Source organism: Jaculus jaculus, unplaced genomic scaffold (assembly GCF_020740685.1).
Source record: "Jaculus jaculus isolate mJacJac1 unplaced genomic scaffold, mJacJac1.mat.Y.cur u25, whole genome shotgun sequence".
Taxonomy (NCBI): Eukaryota; Metazoa; Chordata; class Mammalia; order Rodentia; family Dipodidae; genus Jaculus; species Jaculus jaculus.
In genome coordinates this window covers 2,740,455-2,750,525 of record NW_025423515.1, presented here as the reverse complement: position 1 = coordinate 2,750,525, position 10,071 = coordinate 2,740,455, and positions in this window count along the sequence as shown.

The following is a 10,071-nucleotide window of genomic DNA, read 5'->3' as shown; positions in this document are numbered from 1 at the left end:
TTACCTCAATTCTTTGTCATAGTTGTGGATTCTTTTGATAGTGATAGCCTTTCCGACATGGGTGAGTGTAAAACCAGTTTACTTTTTATTTGAATATCCTTAGTAGCAAAAATTTTGAATATGTTTCCATGCATTTTGGACATATTTTTCTTATTTTAATATATTCTGCTTTTGACTATTGATCCATTGGTGAGTGGGAAGGTTTTAGCTCAGCTTCTAAATATGATTTATATGTTCTCAAATTCATTATTTTCCAAGTGAATAGGTGACACATATTGTCTCTCTTAAGAAAATGCCAGTTTACTGTGCTGTTTTCTTTCAGATCAGATTATTTTAAGCATCATACATTCCAATTTTGCTATTATTACTTCAGCCATTGGAGTCCTTTGAAGAACCCTGAGACTACATAATTAATTACAGATCAGCCTGGGCTACAAGAACCTACCTTGAAAAAAAATGTTGAAAAATCTTTCCTACATTTACCTCAAGTTCAAAGTTTGTCTTACATTAAGATCTTACATTGATTTTCAATGTATTTTTCATGTGATGGGAAGGATGGTTCTTGGTTGTTTTCTCTCTGTGTGGATATACATTTTGCCACCACCATTTATTATGTAGACACTCATTTCCAGGACACAGTTTTGGTGCATGTAACAGTTTTAACAAATACCATACAAGAAGCAGCTTGTGGATGGAAAGGGCTTCATTCCATTTCTATCATGCTGAGGAAGGCATGGCAGGTACGAGTTGGAAGCTAAGTCACATTGGCATGCAGGACTCAGAGGAAGGACTAGACTGAATTGTCAGGTCCACAATAAGTGACAAACTTTATCCAGCATGTCTCCATCTCTAAGAGTGTTCATAACCTCCCCAGACAGTGGCACCTGCAGGTAACTTTATTTTTCTCCTCCTTTATTGCTCCAGATAAGGAAATTAGATATTTTGGCAATGCTCTGAAGAAATATATGTCATGAAACAAGTTTACAAAGGTTCATTTTAGTTTACAGTTAAGAGTGTAATGACCATTATGATTGGAAAGGCATAGCTGTAGGAAATACGACATTGTTTTAACATATCTAGCATAAAAAGACAGATGTGTATTCTGGCACTCAGATGGATTTCCTTTTTAATTGAGCTTAGGGCTTCATATTATAGGATGATTCCACCTATATTCAGGATGAATGTCTACCACCTAACTTATCCTTTCAAGAAAAGAGCCATTATTAACACACTATGAGATGAGCCTCATAAGTTTCATACGTGTTAACAAATACAACCCAGTTGACAATGTAATTAACCATCACCAAGTCTTCTGCACTGTGTTTAATAAGACTAAAGAGGATGCACATTCTTATTTAATTCAAACCTCAGGAGGAATAATTTCTTATTGTACAGTTCAGTTTTTATATATCTATTTATTTCATCTATTTATTTATTTAGTTGGTTTTTCCAGGGAGTGTCTCAGTCTAGTCCAAGCTGACCTGGAATTCACTTTAGAGTCTCAGGGTGGCTTCAAACTCATGGCAATCCTCCTAGCTCTGCCTCCTGAGTGCTGGCATTAGAGGCATGTGCCACAACACCCGGAAATTTTTTTTTTTTATTTACTTGAGAGAAAAAGAAACAGACAGACAGAAAGAATAAGAGAGAGAGAGAGAAAGATAGGACACACAAGAGCCTCCATCCACTTGGCTACTTTTTATATCAGGCTTTATGTGGGCACAAGAGAATCAAAACCCTATCATCAGACTATGCAAATAGGGCCATATAATATGTGCAAATAGCACTTCTGGTCAAGATGGCTTCTGCCTAACCATGCTTCACCTTGTGGGGAAGGAAAGGCAAGATCACTGGGGTTTTTAATGCTTGCAGATCCTAGCAGACTTCCAATGGGAGGGTGCAGAGGAGCAAAGTAGGAATGTACTGATTGCCACTCCCTTAGGTAGCCCACCAGTGTCCCAGACCCCTCAAGCAGCTGACCCACATGCAGCACCTTGGACAAGGTTCTCCATGCACTGCCTGCAGGCTGCCAGTGTACAGGCCAGGCAGCTTACATTCCTCCCTCTTTCCCTCTCTTGGCTTTCCTCCCTATTTCCATCACCAGAACCTCCTTTCCAACTGCAACTGCCACCCCAGCTGCCATTCTCTCATGCACTGAAACAGGTTCCTCCTGCACTACCCACAGGCTACACTGACCCAGGACAGCAGGCTTGCATTTCCCTCTCCCCCTCTTCCTCCTATGGCTTTCCTTGGGACTCTATCCCAGCAGGAACACGATTCCAGTTCCCCATGGCCACCTAGCATTCCTCCATCCAATGGTTTTCCTCCCTCTTCCTGTCACCAGGACCTCTGCCCCATCCCTCACCACCATCACTCCTCATCATGGTACCCACAGCAGTCACATCCTCCTCCAGCTTTGCCCAGTCATCAGACCTCCAAGTCCCATCATCTTCATACTTTACTTCACCTCACCACTGGGTGAGCAGCGGCCCTATCCCTCCACCCTTCCATGTCACAGGATCCAGCAGTCCCATTCCCCCCAGCTTCATTGTGCCAGCATACCCCATAGACCCATCCACTCACCCCAACACATCATAGAACTAAACAATCCCATGCACTCTACCTTACCACACCACAAGACCAGACTGCATATCCCATTAACCCAAGCACCATTGAGCCTCTTGACCACACAATCCAATACCCTGAACCAGCAACCAACAAACCCCTCTCGACAAGGTCTTTGGTCACCACCAGAGCATCACAGACTCCTGAGATCTGCACAGACAGGACTCATTGCCATAAGAAACCTAATTTAGTCGAACATAAAATGAAATTATCACTGGAGACACTTCAAGGGCAAACAGCAGCTTCCTCCTGAAATAAATAAGACTCCCACATTGTGATAAGCAGAACACAACCAAAAGGAATATTATGAAAAATCAAATGGAAGTAAATCCAACAAGGTTGTCCAGTCCCACAATGGAAGTCTCTAATCAAAACATAGAAGTGACAACAGGATTAGAGCCCCAAAATGAAGACTTAAGCTATATGACCCAGGCCAAGCAATTAGCAGGACATGCAGAAAGGCAACAAAGGTCCAATAACTGTATGAATGTTGTCCTCACTGGATTAGACAAGTAAGTCTTCAAAAGACAGTTAAATGAGCTGAAGAAGAGAATTAAAAAAGGACCTCTATAATCTGCTGGCTAAGCTCAATGAAGACAAAAAAAAATGGAAGGAGAAATTCCAAGAAGTATTAAAAAAATCAGAAAATGATGTGAAAAAGAAACTCGACAGAGGGATGGATACTATACATTAAAAAGACAGTAGAAAATAGAAACCAAATCCAACAATTCCAAACCACTGGAGAAGCTCTCAAGAATAGAATCACTCAGGCAATAGGAGGCATAGTCACTTGTGCTTTGGAGAGCTTCATGTTGTTACAAGGAAAGAAGAGAGCTTTCTGTATGACCTGACCTTCTGTGTAGTACTTGGGTTTTAGATTAACCCAAACTGAGAACTTTGTAGTGATGACCACCAAAGAAATGCATAGTCAAACAAACTTCCATTTCCAAATTATTAAAAGAAACAGCCATTGACACTGCTATGTGAGCTTTGGGCTCAAGAGCAATTATCAGAGAGATTAAGGGTTGTTTATTTTTTGTTGTTGTTTGTTTGTTTTAACTTTATCTCTTTTATTGTTGGGCCCTGAAAGGCCCAGGTGTGAGGCCTAGTGGAACAACCTGAGCCTAGGTAAAGTTTGGCAACCTGTCTCTGGCCAGCTATGACTCAGCAAGATGCCTAAAGGCTTCTGGCCTGCTACTTCCACACAGGAGTTGAAATTACCATTTCAATAGTTAAAGATTACTATTGGCCCTGACCTCACCCCCTCCCATCCTAAAATCCCCGCCTTCATCCCCAACATGATATAGGCAACTGCTCATAGCAGTAAAGCGAGTTTCTGTGAGTTCCTGCATCAAAAAGTCTCCTGATTCAGTGTGGTTTTTCTCTGGTGGCTAGGAAAGGTCTGAGTCATCCGATGCTCATCTCCTCCTCAACCCCTTGGGAGGAACAAGTAGGCCTGGTCCTTCCCTCAGCACTACCTGCCCCCGCCAGCAGAGCATGGCAACTGCCGCCTAACATGCGACAGACTAGTGCCTTGTGAGAGGCATTCATTGAGGAGGTCAATCAGTGTGCAGGTGAGCGTACCCTCATAAGTTATGAGGCAGTCGTCATATTTACTGAGGAATGACCTGAGATGAACCTGCCCATGAGGATGTTAATCTTTTTGAACTTTATTTTGGAGAAATAGGCATGAACTTGGTGCTTGTAACTAAAGGTGTCTTCTGGAGTGGTAAGCAAAATTTTATGGACTATTCTGATGAGAGTCTAAAAATGCTAAATACAGACAGCATTAAACTTCAAGGCTTGGCTCATGAGCTTTCTAAGGGAAATGAAAGACTGCAGGGGACTTTGTTGGAACTGGGCAACTGGCATAAGAACTGGCTGCATCCTGCTACCCAGGCCCAGAGAGTTTAATCAAGGTTAACTTTGTAAAGGGCTGATGTGCATGGCTATAGATATTGGAACGAGAGATTTTGGTTTTTTGAGATAGGGTTTCACTCTAGCCCAGGCTGACCTGGAATTCCCTATGGAGCCTCAGGGTGGCCTAAAACTCATGGTAATCCTCCTACCTCCGCCTCCAAAGTGCTGGGATTAAAGGCATGCATCACCACACCCAGCTGGGACTTAAGATTTTAAGATAGAAAACTTCAAGCAAGTAAAAATTACAGGCACTGAGACTAATTTTAGGCTATGATGGTTCAGTTTACATTGTTTTAGTCTCTCCTTGCTATGCCTTATACCAGTTAAAAGTGTTTACTCTGTGCCTTTATATGTTAGAAGTGTTTAACTTGTTTAATTTTACAGGTCTTAATATCTTAAATTGGTCAAGACTGTGGGGACCTTTATAATTGAACTGAGTACAACTTATAATGTGTGATGGTTATAAATCTATTGGGAGCCAGGGAAGAAATTTGGTAATTTAAATAGATGATCCCCCTCCTGGCAGCTAGTGCCCAACCCTCCCCTACTGGGAATTGGCAGGCAATCCACCTTTTGGGAGACTGCCCCATGGCCCTCTTGTACTGACCCAGGTGGGGACTAGGGAAAAGTCTGCCCTCTCGTGGAGACTTGGCTCACTGACCTTTTCCTGCACCTACTAGGCATTGGCACATGCCAGGAAAAAATCTAAACATGCCATTAGTCATATCCTATGCTACAATGTTTTGCCACTCTCGGGCTGCCTGATCAAATTAAAGCAGATATTGCCCCCTGCTTTGTAAGCAGGGACTTTGTAGTGTCTCTCCAGACCTGAAAATTTTCACATTCCACAGGCATCCTGTGCAACCCCCAGGGCCAGGCTATCATTAAAAGATATAATCAGACTCTCAATTCTCAATTACAAAAACAAAAATCCTTACCCCCACACTACCAACTAAAAAAAGGCATTATTTACCCTAAATATTCTAAATTTTTCTAACAATTTACAATGTGTGATAGTTATAAATCTATTGGGAGCCAGGGGAGAAATGTGGTAATTTAAATAAATGGCCCCCAATATTTTCATTTTTTTATCTTAAGGTGTGATGGTGGGTTTCAAATTTCAATACAAAGTGTGCCTAGCAGGAGTTCCTAAAGTGTGCTGTGACATTTGACTTTAGGCTTGTACTTTTAATGTCTAATTATACTTCATACTCACAGCTTTAAAGTAGCTCCTGAGAAAGTTCAAATAGTACCTCCCTTTAAGATCTTGGGCTTGATCCTTACCCTAGAAACAGTTTCACCTGTTAAATGCTCTATATACCGGAGTTAAAAGTTAAAACTCGTTTGGAGTGTCATGTAGATTTTCAATGGATTTGTGTTACTTCTAAAAAATATGATAATAGTCAATAGCGTTGGGAAAATGCATTTAAGACATATTTGGCACAACGATAATATTTCCTGAGATCTGATTCAGTTACATTCAGAGATTTTGTATTTGCAAAATAATCATCTTATTTTTGATGCAGCTAAAGCTGCTGATGACTTAATATTTGCTTTTAAGTCTGCCTTGCCTAGATGGAATTCTCTCACTTCTTAGATAGGAAGCTTTGCTACTACAGGTGTTTGTCTGTTGCTCCTTCTGCATCTGCTGCCCATACTCGTTAAATGCCTTTTAAGATCCTTTATGGATATCTGTGCAGAAGTACATGGAATATAGCTATGGACCTGAACCTGGCTTCCTGAGACATTATCTTAAAGCCCCTACAGAGGCTGGTAGACAAAGACGGGTAAGATTCTCTCGAGTTAGGTCAACCTAAGACAGGGCATGAATGATGGAATTCATGGACTGATGACGGGTAAGGCCTAAATATTGTAGAGGACAACCTAAGACAGACACAGTCTTTCTACACCAAGGCCCAGAAGGGCCCGGTTCATAAAGAAAATAAATAAATAAATAAGGGGAAATTGTTTAAAACCATTTGGCTGGCCTTGTATGTATAGCTCTGGTCCATTTGACAGCAAGACTTTAGCACCTGCATGTAAACAAGATTATACACATTCAGTGTTACTGATAAGAGCTGGCCATTCCTTAAGATTTATATTTGTAATGCAGGGATCAAAGGGTTTGTTTGTTTCCCAACCTTTGTACTGAAGTAATTAAAGTACAAAAACTCTGTAACAGAAGGGAATTCTTTGATAGAAACTTATATGAGGCTCATGGAATTTTTGTCCGTGGAAAACTTTATTAAAAAAAAAAAAAGACCCATATGGGTGCCAGCAAGAGACCTAAAATATTTGCCCAACAAGGGGACAGTGACAATCACTTCTCTAGGGAGTATCCCACCCATGAGGACCATTCCTAAAATAGTCCTTCACCCTGCTAAACTAAATAACTCCCTCCCTTGCAGGGGATTGCTGGCTTTGCCTCCGATCTGGGCCTCTCCGAATGATTGCAGTACAGTTGTCCATACGACCTTAAAAATTTGCTTAGCCACCTTCCCCATCCCCATCCAGCTTTTCCCAATGTTTCCTCTGGGCATTTGGGACCTGCCTTTCCCTAATAATTCCAGCATAGATGTGGGATACATTCATCCTTCCTTCTGTACTTTTAACACAACTGAGCCCAGTGCTCAACGCTGCCCGCCTTCTGGAATAGCTTATGTGTGGAGGCCGGATGGCCTATGACTTTCTGCCCACCAGTTGGACTGGCCTTTGTGACCCAGCCACCTTAATCCCAGATGTAGATAACATTCCTGGAAATGAGGCCCTCCCTATGCCCTCTTTTGATTATATCGGAGGGAGACCTATCTCCAACAACAGCTAGATTCCCTGGTTGAGGTAGTCCTACAAAACAGGAGAGGAATAGACCTACTAACGGCCAAAAAGGGAGGCGTATGTTTGTTTCTACAGGAAAAATGCTGCTTTTATGCCAACAAATCATCCAGGACAAGATTAAGAGACTCCAGGAAGTCTTAGAGAGGAGGCAGTGGGACCTCCAGGACAATCTACTGTGCATGGGCTTACATGACTTCTTACCCTACCATCTCCCTCTACTTGGACCCCTCCCCTCCTTCTCCTCTCCTTACTGTCGGGCCTTGTGTAATTTACAAAATTACATAATTTATTCACCAGCAGCTAGAGGCAATAACACTTCATCTGTTCGAAGTACATTATGACGGGCTGGAAACACAGGAATTAAGTTCCTCAGATGACCCACTGCCACCTCCCCTGCCCTCTATGTGACCAGTGATGGTTAAGATCTCAGACTGACTGAGACAACCTAAGGCCTTGGAGTGGGTTCTCATTGAGCTAAACACATGGTACCCAATGGCGTGCAAGATCCCCAGAGGGGGACAACCTAAGACAGGGGTCTAATGACTAATACTCTGAGCTAAACACCTGGTACCCAATGACAGGTAAGATCCCCAGAGGGGGACAACCTATGGCAGGGCCCATGGTGACTAATGTTCTTACAAAAACAAGAGGGGGAGATGTTGGGCCCCAGGCGAAAGGCCTAGTGGAACTTCCTGAGCCTAGCTAAAGTTCGGTGACCTGTCTCTGGCCAGCTATGACTCAGCAAGACGCCTAAATACTTCTGGCCTGCTACTTCCTCACAGGAGTTGAAATTACCATTTCAATTGTTAAAGTTTACTATTGTCCCTTACCTCTGACCCTTGTCCTAAAATCTCTGCCTTCGTTCCTAACATGATATAGGCAACTGCTCATAGCAATAAAGCGAGTTCTTGCTTTGAAAAGCCTCCCAACTCAGTGTGGCTGTTTTCTGGTGGCTAGGAGAGGTCTGAGTCGTCTGATGCTCATCTCCTCCTCCACCCCTTGGGAGGAACCAGAAGGCCTGGTCTTTCCCTTAGCAATACCTGCTCCCTCCAGCAGAGTCTGGCATTTTATTTTATTTTTTTAATTTTTATTAATATTTTCCATGATTACAAAATATATCCCATGGTAATTCACTCCCTCCCCACCCCCACACTTTCTCATTTGAAATTCCATTCTCCATCATATTATCTCCCCATTACAATCATTGTAATTACATATGTACAATATCAACCTATTAAGTATCCTCCTCCCTTCCTTTATTTTCCCTTTATGTCTCCTTTTCAAATTACTGGCCTCTGCTACTAAGTATTTTCATGCTCACACAGAAGCCCAATCATCTGTAGCTACGATCCACATATGAGGGAGAACATGTGGCACTTGGTTTTCTGGGCCTGGGTTACCTCACTTAGTATAATACTTTCCGGGTCCATCGATTTTTCTGCAAATTTCATAACTTCATTTTTCTTTACTGCTGAGTAGAACTCCATTGTATAAATGTGCCACATCTTCATATCCACTCATCTGTTGAGGGACATCTAGGCTGGTTCCATTTCCCAGCCATTATAAATTGAGCAGCAATAAACATGGTTGAGCATGTACTTCTAAGGAAATGAGATGAGTTCCTTGGATATATGCCTAGGAGTGCTATAGCTAGGTCGTATGGTAGATCAATCTTTAGCTGTTTCAGTAACCTCCACACTGTTTTCCACAATGGCTGGACCAGATTTCATTCCCACCAGCAATGTAGAAGGGTTCCTTTTTTTCCACCTCCCTGCCAACATTTATCATCATTTGATTTCATGATGGTGGCCAATCTGACAGGAGTGAGAAGGAATATCATTGTACTTTTAATCTGCATTTCCCTGATGACTAGTGACATAGAACATTTTTTTTAGATGCTTATATGGCATTTTATTTTTGATGAAACATGTTAGCATAAAGTTTTGGGGAGCATTTTCCAGAATGCTCAGCAGTTGTGATTAACCCACCCAAGTTGCCTCATGTTGGGTGATTGAGTGACTCCTGTGTTCCTACTAGCATGGATGTTATGTGTGCATGTGTGCATGTTTGCGTGTTTGCATTCATGCCTTAACTTGGGTTACTGCTCAACGTTAGTGTCTGATGTGGTCTGCACTGTGTTCTTGAGTGTATCATACTTCTCAGGCTGAACTGCATCCTGACAAAAAGTTGCAGGCATGAGTTAAGAATGCGTTCCTCAGGAAGAATGTCTGGCTAGATGGACACTGTGTTGTCCTCACGGACTTTATTTTGAACTTAGCCTGGATGGAAAAAGTGGCCTGTCAAATGGAACACCATCAACAGGGAGGAGAGGAGTGCCAAATGCTAGCATGCTTTTCGCCACTGTGTGCCCATGCGCACTGTATGTTGTCATGGTAGCTTGTCTGCAACCTGACTATGTTGGAGTTCAATCTTGACATTCGTGCTCAGAGTTCAGAGAGATGTAAGACTTCTGATTAGTGCCTTATTTCCTTTATGTTGATTAGTCTTTGATACATGTACTGAATCAGAAACCTAAATAAAGATAATTTTTTTTAAATGCAAAAACCATGTTTATTGCTGCTCAATTTATAATAGCTGGGAAATGTAACATGCTGAGATGCCCCTCAACTGATGTGTTGATAATGAAGATATGGCACACTTATACAATGTATACATTTATACATTCTACACATT